This window comes from Lactuca serriola, chromosome 2 (genome assembly GCF_051521515.1).
Source record: "Lactuca serriola cultivar US96UC23 chromosome 2, Lser_US96UC23_V15, whole genome shotgun sequence".
Taxonomy (NCBI): domain Eukaryota; kingdom Viridiplantae; phylum Streptophyta; class Magnoliopsida; order Asterales; family Asteraceae; genus Lactuca; species Lactuca serriola.
Genome location: NC_136409.1, coordinates 76,028,255 through 76,038,183, shown reverse-complemented (window position 1 = coordinate 76,038,183; position 9,929 = coordinate 76,028,255). Strand labels below are relative to the sequence as shown.

The 9,929-nt window shown below is 45.0% G+C and overlaps 1 non-coding gene across 1 annotated transcript; it reads left to right on the top strand.

Annotated features, from left to right (window-relative positions):
- The first annotated feature begins 510 nt into the window (after positions 1–510).
- Positions 511–617, top strand: LOC145091196 (small nucleolar RNA R71). The gene has a single exon (XR_013702082.1). It is a non-coding gene; the product is annotated as a small nucleolar RNA R71 (small nucleolar RNA).
- Positions 618–9,929: the final 9,312 nt, after the last annotated feature.

Sequence of the window (9,929 nt, the reverse complement as noted above, 5' to 3'; positions counted from 1 at the left end):
TTCTCAACTAGTGGTTGCTCTCTGTGGTAGAAGCCTCGACCAATTTGCCTAAATTTCTCTTCTTTTTTCTTCTTGTATTCTTCGTAAGTCAGCCAATCTTTCTTTGGTTTTCTCCAATCTTCATCATACTTGTCCCCACTTGAGTAGCATACTTGAGCTTTCTTGTTTCCATATCCATCCATATTGCAATCCTTTGTCAAGTGTAGGCCACTACATCTCTTGCAACCAACTCGGATTGCATGAATTGATTGGTCCAATTGAGTAAACCTCCTATCCATAGTGCTAAGCATTGCCATCACAACAGCCATATCTTCAGTTTGTGTACCTCTACTGCATTTTATTCCATCACGCCCTGGGTAGTGATACTCACGAGAATGCCTTGAAAACTCTTCAAGTAACTCCTTGGCCTGATTTGGGTTCTTCTTCGTTAGTGGTCCTTGCAAATCAAGGAGTTGTCTAGTCATGACATTCACCCCATCATAAAATATCGACATCTCTTGCTGAATATTGAGGTCATGTTGAGGACAATTCCTTAACAACCCCTTGTAGCATTCCCAGGCCTCGTATAATGACTCCCCCAGATTTTGCTCAAGGTTGGCAATTGCCTTCTTGAGTTTAGAGATTTTGGAGGGTGGACAAAACTGATCTAGAAATCTCTCACGCAATTGGGCCCATGTGGTGATTGTACCAGGTGGGAGTGCCTTCTACCAGTCTTTTGTTGTTCCCTTGAAAGTGACTGGTAGCATCCTTAGCAAAGCTGTCTCCTTTGGTATATTGGGAGTATTAAAATAATTCGCAATATCGTTCACCTCGTCTAAGTGTATGAAAGCATCCTTGTGATTCTTCCAGTAAAATGGGATATCCTTAGGTGCAGTAAGGATATGTCCCTTGAACTCGAATGTGGCATTGACAGGAATCATAGGATGTACTAAACCTGGCCCCACATCATCTCGAATGTGCTTCTTGTAGTCCCCCAAGGCCATCTCATCAATGTTCGCCATTTCGTTCCCCAGCTCGTTCTCGGGTTCACTTGTATGTAATTCAAATTCAGGCTTGGTATCGTATGCGGACTCGGCTTCGATGGGTATTTGATCTAAGTGTTCAATCTTGCTCTTGTTCTTTGAAAATAAACTTAACTCCTCCGTTTTCTTCCCTGACTTGTTTGAGAACACTGATTTGAATTCCTGTAAAGGTGTCTTCTTTGGTGTTTGATCTTCTTTCACGCTCTTATCCTTCTTTTTGTGAAGTGTAGACTCGGGATCTTCGAGTGGTGGCACCAAAGGTGTGTTAGAACCTCCGGTCATGAACTCCTAAAATAAGAAGAAAAAAAAATAAACGTAAAACTAAACTAAGAAAAGCAAACTTAAATAAACAAAACTAAGGACTTCAATTCTCATGTCGTGAATCTTGACAGTTCACGTCGTGAGTCCTGTAATGCAGAAAAAAAAATTAAAACAGAAAAGTAACTTCTTGCAGGTTTTAATCAACAAAAAGGTTCGATTAATTTCAAGCGAACAAACTAATAATTAACTAAGTCGTTCCCCGGCAACGATGCCAAAAACTTGAAGTGCACGGAAGTACCCACTAATTTTAATATTTATAACCTAACAAACTTAGACTAACTATGCACTTGTCGGCAGTGTACATAGTCAGATTACAGTATAGCTTAGGTAAGTCGGGTGTCGATCACAGGGAACGGTGTTATTAATTAATCTATTTACTACTAAATTAATCTAATTATTAACAACCTAAAAGGGTGAAACATCCCAAAAACACAGTCTGAAAATTTCGTTTAATTTAATAATAAAAACCATAGTCGATAAACCTCATATAAAAATCATAATCAATGTATCTCAAAATATCATAACACCTGTCAAGTATATCAGAGTATAAACATCCCAGGTTGAACAAATGGTGTGTGCACTGCAATCTTCCCGAGCTTTTCTTTTGAAAACTGAGTACCTAAAACCAAAACTGAAACTGTAAGCACGAAGCTTAGTGAGCTCCCCCAAACTACCACATACCATACAATAACATATAAACAAATATTGGGCCTTGCCCACTGCATCAAACCGATGTCCGAAAACTGCATCGGTCCGCAGTCTGGAAACTGACTAGGGCCTTACCCTCTGCATCGGACCGAAGTCCGAAAAACTGCATCGGACTGAAGTCTAGAACTAACTGCATCGGACCGAAGTTCGGAACTAACTGGGACCTTGTCCCCTGCATCAGACCGAAGTCCGGAACTAACTGCATCGGACCGAAGTACGAAACTCACTGAATCATAACATAGCATAACATGTCAACTAGCATGAACACATATACTGCATACTGCATCGGAACAGAGTCCGGAACACATAACACAAAACATGCTTGAATCACAAAGACATCAAGCACCCCAAGTATTGCATCGCGCCGAGGTCTGGAACTAACTGAACATAGCATAACATAATCATATCATATGTACTGCATACTGCATCGGACCATAGTCCGGTACACATAACTCATACCATGTATGTATCACAAAGACACCAATCATACTAAACTACTGCATCTGACTGAAGTCCAAAACTACTGCTAACTAAACAGGTCGGCATTGTGGTCGTAGACCCGTTCCTACTGGAAGGAAACTCACCTCACACTGCTGAAGTCCCGTAGACACAATTCTCATACTGCTGAAGTCCCGCAGACTCAACCCTAGCTGCTGGATGACAGATTCCCGAACTGTCAACACCAAAATGACACCAAATTAATAATTAGGTTCTAACACATACTATAAATACATACTTGGATAATTACTATATTACCCCTAGCTTGGCTTACCCAAGCCTAAGGCCCAAAGTCAGCTAGGGATCAAAGCCCAACATTTGGCCCAACTTTCCAAATTGGGCCCAAACCTCTACATGGAATTCCCTTAAGGCCCAATTGTTCAGTCCAGTCCAACATGTCTCATTCTAAGGCCCCAAAATCATACAACCAACTAGGCCCAACTATGGCCCATCTATGGCCTAATTTTCCAAATTGGGCCCAATCCTTCATATGGGCCTTACCCTAGAGCCCAACTAATTACTCTAGTCCATTTGATTATTCTTGGATGGCCCAACACAAAGCCCAAGTGAAATTAGGGTTTCACATCAAATGATAACTAGGGTTAAGTGTTTCTTACTTAACCCACTAAGGACTTAACACACTAGGGACTTAATCCATTAAGTCCATTATTTCTTAGATTAATTTCTGCCAATGATTATTATTTAATATTCACTTATTAAATAATTCTCGTGTGTGTCCTAATAATTTCTCAAATATTAGGATTTTCTTAATTAGACCCTTAAGGACTTAGTCCATTAAGTCCTTTACTCTACTAGATAAATGGCCTGGAATAGTTTGGGCTTAATTCACAATCCAATTTCAATGGCCCAAAAATGGGTCCAAATAGGTCCAAGGCCCAAATGCTAACAATTAGGGTCTTCCACCCAAACATGGCCCAATAGGCCCAACACCAATCTCTAAGCCTATTAGGGTTTTCTAGTGGGGCACCATCCACTACCACTTCGGGTAGTGGTGGTCTATGGCGGCTTGCGGCGGCGGCCACCACCTTACGGTGGTGGTTTTGATTATTTTCATTAATCCAAAATTCAAGTTACATTTTACAAGGCTAATCTCAATCAACCATACCCACACACTAAACTAATCACACACACACATAGCCACACCATGGTGGCCGACGGCGGTGCTTGGCAGCAACTACCGCCTCACGGTGGTGGTGGTGGCTTCCTTGCGATTTCCGGCTAGACTAAACACGCACTAATCAGAAATACATGCTCACACACTCGCTGTATGGTCACAAAAACACCCCCAGCCACCCACCAGCGGTGACCGACGACTGCAGCAACAGGCGGTGGTTTGCATCGACAGTCACAACAGCGGCACAACAACGATCTTCGCATTCAGCAACCACCCTCAACGGTGGCTCACAACCCACACCCGATGTGTATGGCTTGCTCCACGATCCTCCTGTTACCTACAACTTCTGATGGCACGAACTTGACTAGGCGGTGGCACCCAAAACATAGCAGAGAACTACCGTAGGGATCGACGGCGGCGTTAAACAGAAAAGAGAAGAAGAAGAGCGGTGGCAGTGGACCTCGACCAAAGGCAGGGGCTCCTCCCAAATTTGTTTCCCCGGCAAGAGGGTCATGGCGTCCGACGATGGGTGCGCATTACAGCAGCAACAACCACATCGACTGCGAATGCGGTCGGTTTGTCAATCTCCGATGGCAGTGGTTCATGGTTATGGAATCCTGCAGTCACGGTGGCGGTGACACTTCGATGGCGACTCGTCTGATCGGAATCAACGAAGGAGAAGAGAGAGATGGTGGCTGGGGAGTCACAAGGTGGCGGCTGCTAAGGATTAGGTTTAGGGTTTCGCTTGGGTTATGTCTTCATACACGGGAGGAATGACGGGTCTTCACCCGTGTTCTTTCTTCAAACTTCTAATATTTTAACAAGTTTAGTCCCCCTCACCAGATTCATTTTCAAACAAAGTCCTTAATTTACCGATCCAACCCTGCCCTCTGAAATTTCTTTCAAATCAAGCCCAAGACTTACACTCTAGCCCCCGACCAAATGAAATCTTTTCTACTTAAATCCAAAACATACCAAATAGACCCTAACCTCCGTAATCCTTTTCAATTTAATCCCGAACATACTCTTTTAAACCCCGACTTCCAAAATTCTTCACAAATTAGTCCGAGACTCACATTTACTAATTTATTTAAATATACGGGGCGTTACAAAGGGGTTTTTATCTGATTTTGCAAAATCAAACTAATTTAACTCAAATTCAATCAATAATTAAAAACACTCTTATCTAGTTCGAATCTACTTTGTCCTTATGGCTAGCTAATAATTATGGATTATTAAGTTGGTTGTTATTATATTAGTAATTTAGGTCTAAATTTACCAATAGTTAATTAATTCATGTAAAACTATGTATGGTCACACACAATTAAACACATAATCAATTATGTTTATGAATATGCTATGTACGATTTATCATGCAAACACAATTGTAACAACGTAAAATTTCCAATTAAATTTTTAATTTTTAAAAACCACAAAAATGTATATCACATCATAATTTCAAATCCGAAACAACAGTGTTTTCAAAACAAATTCCCAAGATCTCTCAAAAGTGAACTCCATCGGTGTGAGTGTGTACGAGTCAAGCCGTCGCCTTCCCACGGTCCTCGATGGTACCTGAGACATCAAACACAACAACTGTAAGCATAATGCTTAGTGAGTTCCCCAATATACCGCATACCACAAGTACGCCTCTCGAGCCTAACCCGACCATCCGGTCAAGATGTCTCAGCGGGACCTTCCAGCCCCGCAACTCGTTGGATCCTCCGGTCCGGTCAAAGCTCATTGGGCCCTCTGGCCCGGTCTGAATCGTTGGACCTTCCGGTCCGGTCTATATAGTCATACAGCATACAAATAACACATGGCATAAAATCTCAAATATAACACATAATCTCATACATAGCACATAAGACCCTCTGGTCAACTCAGAATACCACTCAAGGTACGTATAGTGAGAAGACTCACCTCGTGGAAAGTCTAAGATCTCGCGTACTTGCTATCTCCCAAAATCCAACGACGACTCTACCTCGCCTAATCATGAAAATATCATATTAATACTCAAAGACTTTCATAACAAAACTTTTACCCCTTAACACCAATCCTCAGAGGGTAAAAGACCATTTTACCCCTCCTTGACCCAAAGTCCTCATGTTGACCAAAACCCTAAAAAGTCAATGAAAGTCAACCATACGAGTACGCGGGGCGTACTGCTTGATGTACGCGGGGCGTACATCGCCAACCCATGGATCGGGGTCTCCACCCAGTACGCTGCGCGTACTGGACGTTACGCCCAGCGTAACCATCAGACTTTAGCATTCCTCATTTCTGGTCTTAATCGGTTAAGCCATTACTCCAACTTCTAGATCCGGCTCTGTTTATGCGTCTATACCCATAAAGTCGAGACCTTTAAGCGTTGGCATGACTGTAAAGGCTCCAACACTTCATAACATCACTCTATTCCAACTTAAGGGCCTAGATCTCATGCATGGTGCAATGTTCACGAACAAGATTGCATTTTTATGAGTCTACAACTCAAAATAGACCAGAAATACGAAGGATCTAAGCTTATGGAGACCATTTGCTCAAAAGTCTCCACCTTTGGGACTAAAACCCTAGAAAATGGTACATGAAGCATATTACAAGAACTATAGGACAAGATCCGAGCTTTTTACCTTGAAATGAAGCCTCAACCTTTGCTAAGCTCAGATCTGCACTTGAATACCACTTCTAGCCTTCCCCAATGGGCTCCTCTTCTCCTTTCCTACCTTGAAATGGCACCACCAAGCTTAGAATACTCACAAATGGCCTAAGAACGGTTGCACACTATCTTTAGGGTTTTTCTCTAAGGGATGGTGGCTGAGAAGTCGAGCCACACATTCCTTTTATAGCCCTCCAAAAGAATTAGGCTTTTTAGGTCTGGACCGGTTACGCCCCGTGTAACCTTGGGTACGCCCAGCGTACCTGAGGGTGAACGCGTCCAAATGAAGCGCACGAGTACACGCATCGTACACCTTGTACGCCCAGCGTACTCGTTAATCATACAACCCTAAAATAGAACATAATAAGGATGAAGGGATAAATAGAAGGGTACCTGGTTTTCGGGCTGTTACAATTCTCCCCCACTAGAACCAGACTTCGTTCCCGAAGTCTCATACCGAAAACAACTCCGGATACTGATCCCGCATCTCAGCCTCGGGCTCCCATGTCAGCTCGGACCCCTTCTGATGTTGCCACTGCACTTGTACCAAGGGTACTTCCTTGTTCCTCAGAGCCTTAACCCTTTGATCCTTGATTGCCAATGGCCTCTCCACATAATTCAGGCCTACATCCACCTGAATATCATCCAAAGGCACCACGGCCAACTCGTCGGCGATGCATTTCCTCAACTGAGAAACATGAAAGGTGTCGTGGATCTGTCCCAATTCAGCGGGTAGATCCAACCGGTAGGCTACCCTGCCTACCCTAGCAATTACCCTAAAGGATCCAATGTATCAGGGTCCCAACTTGCCCCTCTTCCTAATTCGTATCACTCCTTTCCAAGGAGAGACCTTTAGGAGCACAAGGTCACCAACCTGAAACTCGAGTTCGGACTGACGCCTGTCCGCATAACTTTTCTGGCGACTCTGAGCAGTCAACAACCTCTGCCTGACCTGCTGGATCTGCTTAGTCGTCTGAAGCACTATCTCCGTACTACCCATCACGCGTTGCCCTACCTCACCCCAACAAATAGGGGTACGACATCTCCTCCCATACAACAACTCAAAAGGTGGCATACCGATGCTCGAATGATGGCTGTTGTTGTACGAAAACTCGGCCAAGGGTAGATAGGTGTCCCAACTCCCTCCAAAATCCAAAACACATGCTCGGAGCATATCCTCAAGCGTCTGAATCTTTCGCTCGCTCTGTCCGTCCGTCTGCAGGTGGTATGCGGTACGTAAATGTAGCCTCGTACCTAACTCCTCATGGAACTTCTTCCAAAATCTGGAAGTAAATCGCACATCTCGATCTGAAACAATTGACAACGGAACCCCATGTCACGATACCAACTCCCTCACATACAACTCTGCCAACCTCTCAGCAGAAAAGCTCTCACTGATAGCAAGAAAATGAGCGCTCTTCGTCAACATGTCCCCAATCACCCAAATTGCATCCACTCCTCTCGCAGTCCTTGGCAATTTGGTGATAAAATCCATGGTAACCTGTTCCTACTTCCACTCGGGAATCTCCAACGGTTGCAGCTTACCATGCGGATGCTGGTGCTCGGCCTTAACTTGGCGACAATTTAGGCACCTCTCGACGAACCAAGCAAGATCCCTCTTCATACAGGGCCACCAATACTCCTTCTTTAGGTCCTAATACATCTTGGTAGCCCCGGGATGGATCGAGAACTTCGATCGATGAGCCTCCTCCAGCAAAATGGTACGCGTCCCGCCCACAAACGGTACCCAAATCCGACCCTGAAACGTCATAAGCCCCCGACTATCGGTAACGAACTCCGACACCTGCCCAACAACCCGCTCCCGCTTTCGGTTCTCTGGTCTCGCAGCCTCAGTCTGGGCCCCTCGGATGGTGTCCAATACCGGAGTCATCACCGTCAAACTCATACAAATGCGTTGGATCGGGGCGCTCTCCGACCTGCGGCTCAAAGCGTCGGCTACGACATTAGTCTTGCCCGGGTGGTACATGATCTCGCAATCATAATCCTTCACCACATCCAACCATCTCCTCTGGCGTATATTCAGGTTTGGCTGATCCATCAAGTACTTTAAGCTCTTGTGGTCAGTGTATATCGTACACCGAACCCCATACAAATAGTGACGCCAGATCTTGAGGGCAAATACTACATCCCCCAACTCCAAATCGTGGGTGGGATATCTCGTCTCATGAGGCTTCAACTGCCTCGATGCATACGTGATCACATGCACTCTCTACATCAACACCGCTCCTAACCCCGATATCGATGCGTCACAGTACACCACAAAATCCTCCATCCCTTCCGGTAGTGCGAGCACAAGGGCTTCGCACAACCTCTGGCGAAGGGTCTCAAACGAGGTCTGCTGCTCTGGACCCCATGAGAAAGTAACACCCTTTCGAGTCAACTTGGTACGTGGCACGGCGATCTTGGAGAAATCTCTGATAAATCTCCGATAGTATCCTGCCAACCCTAAGAAGCTCCTGATCTCCGTAGGTGACCTCGGCACCTCCCAACTCATCACAGCCTCGATATAGGCCGGGTCAACCAAAATCCCATCCTGGTTAACGAGATGCCCTAAGAACTGGACCTCCCGTAACCAAAAATCGCACTTGGAGAATTTGGCGAAAAGCCTCTCCGCTCTCAGAACTCCGAGGAGCTCCCTCAAATGCTCCTCATGCTGCTCTCTGGTCCTAGAATACACCAGAATGTCATCAATGAATACAATGACTGATCGATCCAACATCGGCCTACACACCCTGTTCATGAGATCCATGAATGCCGCTGGTGCATAGGTGAGCCCAAATGGCATCACCACGAACTCGTAATGCCCGTAACGAGTCCTAAACGCCGTCTTCGGGATATCCTCATCCCGAACTCTCATCTGGTGATATCCCGATCTCAAGTCAATCTTGGAGAACCAAGACGCCCACTGTAGCTGATCGAATAGATCGTCGATCCTCGGTAACGGATAACGGTTCTTGACCGTCAACTTGTTCAACTCCCGGTAATCAATGCACATCCGGTGTGAACCATCCTTTTTCTTGACAAAAAGGATCGGCGCTCCCCAGGGAGAGCTACTGGGACGGATGAACCCTTTCCCCAACAGCTCTTGTAGCTGTGAGGATAACTCCTGCATCTCTGGTGGTGCTAGCCGATACGGCGCCTTAGCGATAGGCGCAACCCCGGGAACAAGGTTCTAAATGGCGTGAGGCGTGGCGTGGCGACAAGGTCAAGCCTCAAGCATAACGAGCCATGGCGAGCCATGGCGTTTTTCAAGGCGTGATGTAAGGCGGCGATTTTGTATTAATTTAAAATTATATTACCACATAAATATAAATTTATATTAAATATAACTACTTTTTAGAAGTGTTAGATCAATAACTAGTAAATAATTTTAACAAAAACCACAATACTTGTATCTCCGATTAGAAAAGACATAACAAAGAGCAAAAAAATATGTGTCTCAAACGAAAAAACACGCGCCATAACACGCCATAACGCGCCATGGCGCGCCATATCACGCCTTGCCACGCACCACGCCTAACAGCAACGTTATGAGGCTTTTCGTAACGGCGGAGCCACGCCTCACGCC